Below are 10157 nucleotides of genomic sequence, written 5' to 3'. Positions count from 1 at the left end.
ATTTTTTGATGTTAGTGTGTTAAATTAATGAACAAGTCAGCTGATAGTAGAAACTTTTTGTTTACATATCAAAATGATGGAGAACAATAAATGTAGAATATGGCGTTATGATTAAGAATTTAGATTGGAAAAATTAAGTTTATAAAGCTCTATACGTGATATCTTAGCTTTCTTTCATTGAACAATTAATTTCGATGTATTTAACGTCCAAAGAGATTAGATAAGAATATTTGTCTGGCACATTGTTAAAATTTGAATGCATTTGCCTTCTTTTATAAATTCCAAAAATACAGGGTGTCCAGTAAGTAGGTAGATAAAGACAATTTAAGGGGTGATTCTTGGTTATATTCTTAAATTGTTCTACAAAAAGGTTCTATTTGCAAAGTTGATATCCAGCCTTATTGTGATTTAAAACTCGTCGACGTAAAGCAAAATTGTTCTAAGTACATAGGATTTCTTAAGGACTTAGAACAATTTTGCTTTACGCCGACGAACTATTAATCGATAGTTTATCGGCGTAGAGCAAAATTGTTCTAAATCCATTTTTTTTTTTTTTTACCGAAAAAGAGTTAATGATGCAGTTTTACTAATTTGAAGGTGCTCTTTCCGAATACGATCAACGTTTTTGTCAAAAAAAATTTCATTCCGCAGATAATATAATTTAATGGGACATAGAACAATAAAAACAGCGAAGTAGCCTTTTGAAAATGAGCCCGAGTATTCTTGATTGTGCTAAGTCCCATCATATTTTGTTCTAAGTCCAGCAGAAAATAAGCTTTTAAACGATTTGAAACTTAAAAATCGTCCCCTGTAAAATTTGCTTTTTGTGACTTAGAAAAATTTTGCTTTACGGTGACGAGTTGATAAATACTGAAATTTTTAAACCTAATTTATAGGAAAACTGGTCAACTTTTTAATGAAATTTTGTAATTAGATTTCATTTAATAACGATTAGGATTGCTCATGTAGTACCTAAATTTTAAAAGCTGTTCAATATTTCTTAACCGTGATAACTTTTGACTTTCAGGCTTACTTTCTTGGAGAAATGCTTAATTAAAATACTCTTTTTTTAAAAATTTATTCTTGTGAAGAAAATTATAATAAACTAAAAAGTCAAACACAAGTTTGCTAAAAATACCCTTACAATTTATAATACTTTTGAAAATCTGCACCAGATAGGCCTTAAGTCTTAGAATGAAAAATTTACAATAATCAAAAAAGAATCGGGACAACTTTTGACAAAAGTTTAAAAAAAAATGCGCCAATGTCATTTTTGAATGGAAATAAAACTCATTTATGGCTGTATTGAGAAGAGAACGGTCGAATTGGCCCAACCAAGGTACTGTTTAGTTAAAAAAAAAAAACTGTTGAATTGGTGCCTGCTTGGTAATTTTACAAAGAAACAAAGTTGCCTGAACGGTCCGCTTAAGAAATATAAAGTCTCGAGGCAGGTTGTCAGACAGGCGCTAATTTCAACAGTTTTTGTAACTTAGTAGTACCTTACCTTGCCAGGCCACTTTAAATCGAAATTTGAACCCGCCAGAAAAGGAAACTAAACACAGTGGGTGTTAGATGAAAATCCAAAAGGAATAAATACCAACGGGAAATAGTTCCGTGGGCATTAATGAGCTGCATTATTTTCAGTATCTCGAAAATTGAATTTCAAATGAACTGGTACTTTTCAAGACTCTCGAAAAAATTAAATTAAATACCTAAATTCTTTCTCTTATTAAACTTCTTCTTGGTGAAATTAGAATTTAGTTTCACATTCAGAGGGAACAAAAATCAAACTTTTGTTGCCTAACATGGGAACTAAGTTCACTTTACTAAAGTGAATTTCATGCATTTTTCAAAACAATTTTTCATAAAAAGAAAACTGCAACTAATTTATGTCTTCCGTTTTTTTTTTACGATTCATGGCTTTCACTGAAAACAAAGCGTTGTAAAACCTATTAAAATTGTTATTTTTTTTTTTTCAAAAATTGTTGATTTGCATGGAATTTTCAAGCTTTTTGGAATAAGTTGTACAAAAAAGTGGAATATACATAAATAAATAAAAATAATTACATACATATATTTGTTATGGTTACTTGGTTACATATAATTTTTTTAAAACCCTTATATTTTTCAAGAGAAATGGTATTTATAACCTGTTACCATTATAATTTGACTTGAAAATCAAAAAAATCATGTTTAATTTTTTATTTTTATACATTTCTGAACTTAAAAATGAATTTCAATATAAAAAAAGAAATAAAAATATATATAGATTTTGTGCAATACTTCAAAGAAGGTCATTCACTATCAAATAATGGAAACTGCTTTCTTTTTTAGTACTGCATGTTAAAAAAAAAATTAAAACTAACATGAACTTTGTTGAAAAGTATACTAAAGGGATATGCAAAAAAAGAACTGGTGGTGGTTTCATAACTAACCACGAAGACAGAAAGAGTTAAACCAAAAATGAGCTTGTTAATTTTTTAACTTTTTTACTTGCGATATAGGTACAATATATCAAGTTATGCATTCGTACAAAAAAAAAAGTTGAGATAACATTTTTCCATGATATTACGATGATAGAGAATGCCAAAAAGTGGGTCCCGGATGTCCGTCTGTCTGCCCGTCTATCAGTACGTCAGTCTGTCTGTCTGTATATGAAGCTACAGCCTAAACGGATGGACCGATTAATGTTAAACTTGGTATGTAGCCTTATTTGGTGACTCTCCAGAGGGGTTTTTGGAATTAATTTTTTTGGCCCAAAAATAACGGTTCTGTCATATATCGATTTTGGTAAAGTTGAAATTGCTCAAAAACGGCTCCAACGATTTTGTTTAAAAAATTAAAATATAAGTTTTAAGACAAAGTCTATCTTCTAATGAAAAAAATTTTTTTTTGAAAATCATTATTAACGGTACCTGCCATAGAACCGTTTTTTCTAAATCCGATGTTCTCCGAAACTGCTTATTCGATTTCAACGAAACTTTTTTTGAAGAAGCATTTATATAGTCTAATCAAAAAAAATAATTTTTGGATTTTTAAAAAAATTTTGAAATTTTTTTTTTTGAAAAATCAAATTTTCGAAAACGGAACATTGAATTTTTTTTAAATTTTGTTTTAAGGTGTTGATTAGTGATTTCTACAAAATGGCGTACCAATTTTTTTTAAAAACTTTTTTTCCAAAAAATTATTTATAAAAAATTAGTTTTTTTAAAAAACGGCTCTAACGATTTTGAAATTTTTTTTTCTGAAAATGCACCTTAATATATCAAATAAAACTACGTAATTTTTTTGGAGGGCAATTTGATTTCAGATTTTGTTTTATTTTTTTTTTTTTGAAAAACGAATTTTTTATTTTTGTTTTCAATTTGTTTTTGTTTTTATATAGGTACTTACATTTCCCAAATTTCTTTATAAAAAGTTTTAAAAATTTAAGCAACTTAAACTCTAAGAGCAAGTTCGTGCGACCCAGTCGTGCATTTTATTTATTTCAAAATACCCCTGATTTCAAAGATTTTCTGTAACTAATTTTAAGATTAACTATACTACCCTGAATCTAGATTTCTAAATTTCGGATTAACGAAGTTTTACTATCACTTGTCCATTCATTTACATATTTACACAAAATAATAATAATTATGGTAATGTGCAACAATGACAGTTCCTTTAATTTTATCATAATGAGACTGGCACAATAAATTTTCTCCATGAAATATCATTCCCAATTGACTAACAATTAATTTCAACAGATTAAACAAATAGTAATTAATTTCAGTAAAAATAACTCCCATATTTGTGTCCAGTTGTAAAAACAGAGTGGGTCATTTCAAATCCTCCCCAATCTGTCAATGTAAATATATTCAAAAAGATGTTAATGTCCTCAATATTGTCAAACCTCATCAATTCTATACATAAATGCTTCAGGATAAAATATTTCATCATCAAATATGCAAATTGCCATCGTTAACAATAAATTTTTGCCTACATACATTGTTCGTACATATTTATTGAATTATTTAACTAAATGAACCAGATGGTCATAAACGGAAACGGAATTATTAACATTTAATCACTAAAGGTTAAAGGTGATTATTTAAACAAGGAAATAGTAGGTCTGCCATATAACCATTTAACCAACCAATTTATCGATAACAATTTAAGTTTGATACAGGTCACCTGACCAACAAAAAATTGTTTGCGGTTTAAATGTCAAAGAATTAAGTTTTTTTTATGTTCGAACCCCACATAACTTTTTGCAACAGATGTGGGAAATTTATGGTAAATTATGGTTTTCCATTTATGACGACAAACTACATAGTATTTTTTTTTTTTCAAATATTAATTTCACAGAAAAGTGACTTTTATTGATAACACATCATGACACACTTTATGATTTAAACTTGACACAAAATCGATATTTTGATTTGCTTTAAATTCGCAAAATCATTTCGAGAGCTAGCGTTAAATCAAAGGCAGTACATAATACTCTTCATAAAAATCTTATTTGTCACCCGAAAGTTTTGACATGGGTTGGGTATATAACGAAATAATAAAGCTGAAAATGTTTAAAAAGGTTACTTTGAACTGTGATGACAATAACATAAAGTCACTCGTAAAAGTTTATGCAAAGTTTCATTTTATCCATTTCTTTCCTTCTGTAAGCGACGTTTTATCTCAAAATTACTCTTAGGGAAAAAAAAACTTTTTGTTTTTGTCCCAAATTTGATTTGTTTTTGGTTAATAACATTTAAAAATCCCAAAGATGAAATCTTCAGATTTCAGAACGTAGGCACTCTATACGTTTCTTGAAAAAATTTAAAATGTGAGTTTTTTTTTTTAATTTTTTGAGGAAGTTATTTGTTGTGTACATTATGTTTTTGACATGTGTACTTTGACAAAAGTATTAAACTAAAAGCAATATTTTAAAAACTCAGGAATTTGGAATTGTGATTCCTTTTAAACGACTTCTCCGATTTAAATTTAATAGGTACATAACTCAAAAAATTACACGGTGTAACACTCAAAATATACGCGGGCGGAGACCTATCAGGTTTTGTAGAGCTAGTCGCACTGAATACGAAAATATAGTTTTCACGGTTCGATAAGGAATCAATTGAGGCAGTTTTCTGTGTGAGTATTTTTTTTACTTAAATTCTGTCTGGACAAAAATAGTATAAAATGAGTTTAAAATTTTTTTTTTCGCCTATTTTTAACTTTGAAATCGATTATTTCAAAAACTATTGGTTATATTATATTGATTTAAAAATTAAAATCAAATGTACAATTTTGCCTTTCGGAAATGGTATCACTTATTACTGTAAGTGTTGCCGTTGTTTTTTAATAATTTTTTTTTATTTTGATATTTTTTTTTTAGAAAAATGTCCCTCCCGTCTAACCGGATAGAGATAGACCCCCCTCCCAAAGAAAAAAATGTTTGTATTGAGCTCCTCTACAAAAACCCGTTATCAAATCCTGGCGCCCAAGTTATCCTACTACGTGCCGAAACAACATTTTTGTTCTACACCTAAAAGTTCGAATTTCTGTATCTGGGTTGAAATCGAAAAATTTTTTTTTCTAAACCAATTTTGAAGTGATTTTCATAAAAAATACCTCGATTAATTGGGAAATAGATATAGTTTTAGAATATATTTTTTAAATAGCATGTTGTTTTCAAAACATATACTTTAAATTGATGCCGAAGTTGGGCAAATGACAAAAAAAATTGAATTTTTGAACTTTGGCATCTTATAAATTCTAAGTGGTTTAACCGAGTTACATGTTTTATACATTGTTAAAAAGGTATATTTATCTTCTATCAGAAACTGTAAAAAAATCGAAAATGGGTAAAAAATTGTCGAAGCTAGAATTTTTTTAATTGGTGAAGGTCCAAAAAACCGTTTTTTGCCCGTAACTCCAGATTTTGGGGGTGTTAGGGGATTTTCAAATACCGTTTCGTATTCAGTGCGACTAGCTCTACAAAACCTGATAGGTCTCCGCCCGCGTATATTTTAAAACCTCATTTTTGTAACACCGTGTTAAATAAAAAAAAATTCAAAACAAGATTTTTGAAATATTTTTATTTTTGATTTCTTTAAAGGTTTTTGAATTTTTTTCAATCATTTTTTAAATTATTGCTTTAAGATAATTTGGCACACCAAAATTAACAGTTTTGTCAAATGAACTTATTCCATTCACACAACCAATGATTCAATTAACACAGGATGCAAAACAAAAGAGTGGTTTTGTCATAACTTCGATCTGTGGGTCGTACTTTCCGGCATTTCTGTGCGTTTAGAGTTCTTCTGGGTGGGGAGTTTTTTTTTCAAATTTCCCATACAACAATTTTGAGCAATCGCAATTTTTTTAAAAATGATAAATGATTTTGAAAAATTTGAACACACTATATTGTAACGATGAATTACCGAACTACTTTTAAGATAAAAGTCTGAACACACTACCTGCTACAGTAAAGGTAGAAATGTGAACGGACCTTTAGTAATTAAGAAACTACCCTCTGAACGCATCCAAAGAAATTCCCTCGACTGCTGAATATCCCAAAATATCCCACTGGACTGGAAGTATGAAGCGCCCCCTCTTGGAAAGGAAGCTTCGAGAAGCAAAGACGAGAACCTTCGAAGACATTCTCGAATTCCGAATTTCAGGTATAAAAGGGCAGCGTGGACACCGACCGGAGACAGTTTAATTTTGAAAGTGAAAGAGTGCAGTACAAAGTGAAATAAAGTGTTGGAAATTGTTTAGTAGTAAATAAAGTGATTTAAACGTGTGTTTGTTTGAACGAATAATAAAAGTAAATTAAGTTGAAATAAAGTGTGTTCTTATTTGAACGGAAATATAAGTGGAAGTTTAAATAAATCGAAATAAGTTTTATTGTGAACCCGGAATAAAACATTACATTGGTGTCAGAAAAGTGGAATAAAACTTATTTATTTGTGCGAATCAGATAATTTCGCGGAAAAAAAAAATAAAAAGTGCGCGTGTGTCTTAACAATAAACAAAGTGTAATACATTTTGAAATAAGTAAAAGTGCTCGCGTTTTAAAAAGTTAAAATGGGTAAGACATTAAATCAGTTAAGTTTAACTGAGCTGAAGGCGGAATTAAATAAGCGAGGTCTTCCTACTGCTGGATCGAAAAATGAGCTCATTATTCGTCTGCAGGATTATTTAACCCAGGAAAACGAAAATTTGGATACATTTCAATTCGAAGTTGAAATGACAGAAGAACAAGTAAGTACTGGTTCCGATATGTCGTCCATGATGTCTGTTCTCCTTGCTAAGTTCGAGGAAAATCTTCTCAAACAAATTGAGACACAACGCAATGAACAGAGAGAACAATTAGAAAAACAACAGAGTAATGTTCTCGGAAAAATTGAGGCACAACGTAAAGAACAAAAGAGTGAACAACAGAATCTTCTGGAACAGCAAAAGAACCTTCTAGATGAACAGAAAAACCTCATCGAAGGTAAGCTTCATGCGATCGAGAACAAGTTCGTTGCTCTTGATGCTTCAATCAAAGGCGTTGAAAAACAATCTCAAGAAAAGTTTGAGAAAGTTGAAGAAAAACTCGAGAAAGTAGAAATAAAATTCGAAGACAAATTTAAAGGAATGGAAGTGAAAATGCAAAGTTTTACCGAAGAACTTGACAAAGTTCGGAAAATTAAGATCCGAGAAAGTTCTGGTGAGTATCCAAAGAAGAAGGAAATGCATCCACCAACCTTTGATGGACAAAGTTCTTGGTCAATCTACAAGAAACAGTTTGAGGCAGCTGCCACAACAAATGGCTGGGATGACGAAGACAAATGTATAGCGCTGACTCTTGCTCTTAGAGGTCCTGCTGCTGAGTTATTACAAACTTTACCACCAGAAAAGAATGGTAACTTTAACGCTCTTGTCCAGGTAATTGAAAAACGCTTTGGAGATGGCCATATGCAGGAAGTCTTCCGCGTCCAACTCAATACAAGAGTGCAGAAAAGAGGAGAAACTCTGCAACAACTCCAAGCAGATATTGAAAGGTTAGCTCATCTGGCATATCCGAAAGCAGGAGACGATATTATCAGTCAGTTTGCGACAGAAGCCTTTATTCGTGCTGTATCTGATACAAATCTCCAGCGAGCGATTCGGACAGCCGGAAAACATTCCCTTCCTGAAGCATTAGCGTTCGCACTAACTATGGAAGCAGCAGAACAGGCTTCTCAAGGCGTTCATCGGGTAAGAGAAGTTGCAGTGGAGGAATGCTCTTGTCAAAAACTCGCAATCCAAAGAAACCAGCGAGACGGAGCTGCTCGATGCTGGAACTGTAACAAGACCGGACATCTCCAGCGGCAGTGCAGATTGCCACCAAGAAGAACTGCTTGCCAACACTGTGGAAACAGGAATATTGCCCAACAACAGGTAAGCGATACAACCAACACTCATCCTCAACTTGATTCCCATTCGGGAAACGAGTAAGAACCAACTTCGAGGGGCAGAAGCTGGTTTCTGGTATCGATGGCCCCAGAACCACAATTCAAGTCTCACAGACTAAACGAGACAACAAAAGTCTGACAGTAGAGGCAACCATAAATAACAACCAACACGTGGCTACAATTGACACCGGTGCCACTGCCTCTATTGTACGAAGAGACTTGGTGAAGATGACGTGGCTACATAACACCAACAGCTACCGTCTGAAGACCGCCACAGGAGAAGCAGCAAGGGTGTACGGTGAAGTTCGTCTTACGATCCGTATGGCAGAACTAGAGTTTTCGCATGTGTTTTTGGTGGCAGATATATGTGACGAGTGCATCATTGGAATCGACTTTATGAAGGAGCATGGAATCATTTTGGATATCGGTAATCAAGTCCTGAAATACAGAAATGTGGAGATCCCAATGGTCTATGGCAACGAAAATTCAACAACAATTAGAACTGTCATCAAAGAAGATATGTGCTTGCCTCCTTCTTCAGAAGTTTTTGTGTGGACGAAGTTAAAGGGGAACTGTGGAAGCCATCGATACCTCATGGTCGAACCAGAAGTTGAGCAAAGTTCCGAAAACATCTTCATCGGGAAGACTCTTGTGGCACCAAAGAACAACATGGTACCTGTACGGATACTTAACATCAAACCGTACCCAATCAAGCTTAAGAAAGGAGAAGTTGTTGGGCAATGTGAATCTGTGTCCGCAATAACTAAGATCAATGAGATGGACATACAGATGACTATGAACTCTGAGAAACTAAAGACTCAAATTCTCAAATCAGACAACTTGAGTCAACATCAGCTTAATGCTGCTGGAAGGCTTCTTCATGAATATGCTGATATCTTCTCTTCACCCAGCGGGCAATACGGCCGAACACAACTGGCGCAGCACCGAATCGATACAGGAGACGCTAGGCCGATTCATCAACCAGCAAGACGTCTCCCCTTGGCCAAACAAGGTGAAGTTGAAGAAATGATATCGACAATGAAGAAAGACGGGCTGATCGAAAATTCCAAAAGCCCTTGGGCATCACCGGTAGTTCTCGTCAAAAAGAAGGATGGAAGCACTCGATTTTGTGTCGACTACCGCAGACTGAATGATGTGACGAAGAAAGACAGCTACCCACTGCCAAGAATCAGCGATACTCTAGATGCAATGGAAGGAGCACAATGGTTTTCGACTTTGGACTTGAAGAGTGGCTACTGGCAGGTAGAAATCCATCCAGAAGATCGAGAAAAGACGGCTTTCTCCACAGGAAATGGTCTGTGGCAGTTCAATGTCATGCCGTTTGGGCTATATAATGCCCCAGCTACTTTTGAGCGCTTAATGGAGTGCGTTTTAAATGGATTAACCTGGAAATCTTGCCTAGTCTATTTGGATGATGTCATCGTTTACGGGAAAACATTTGATGACCATTGTGAAAACCTAAAGGCTGTATTCCAGAGGCTACGAGAAGCACATCTTAAGTTAAATCCAAAGAAATGTGCACTCTTCAAGACCGAGGTTAAATATTTGGGGCATATCATCTCATCCCAAGGAGTAATGACTGATCCAGAAAAAGTTGACACTGTGAAGAATTGGCCAACCCCTCAGGACAAGCATCAACATCGGAGTTTCCTCGGTCTGGCAACGTACTATCGACGGTTCGTGAAGGATTTTGCGAGAATCGCCAAAAGCTTGCAC

At 33.4% G+C, this 10157-nt stretch overlaps 1 protein-coding gene across 1 annotated transcript in view; it reads left to right on the top strand.

Moving 5' to 3' along the window:
- LOC129913563 (uncharacterized) overlaps positions 1-10157 on the top strand; it is a 31696-nt gene that overhangs the window by 11274 nt on the left and 10265 nt on the right. The gene's annotated exons all lie outside the window — the stretch shown is intronic.

Source organism: Episyrphus balteatus, chromosome 3 (genome assembly GCF_945859705.1).
Source record: "Episyrphus balteatus chromosome 3, idEpiBalt1.1, whole genome shotgun sequence".
Lineage (NCBI taxonomy): Eukaryota > Metazoa > Arthropoda > Insecta > Diptera > Syrphidae > Episyrphus > Episyrphus balteatus.
Note: the sequence above shows the minus strand (reverse complement) of the source record. Positions and strands in the feature narration are given on the sequence as shown.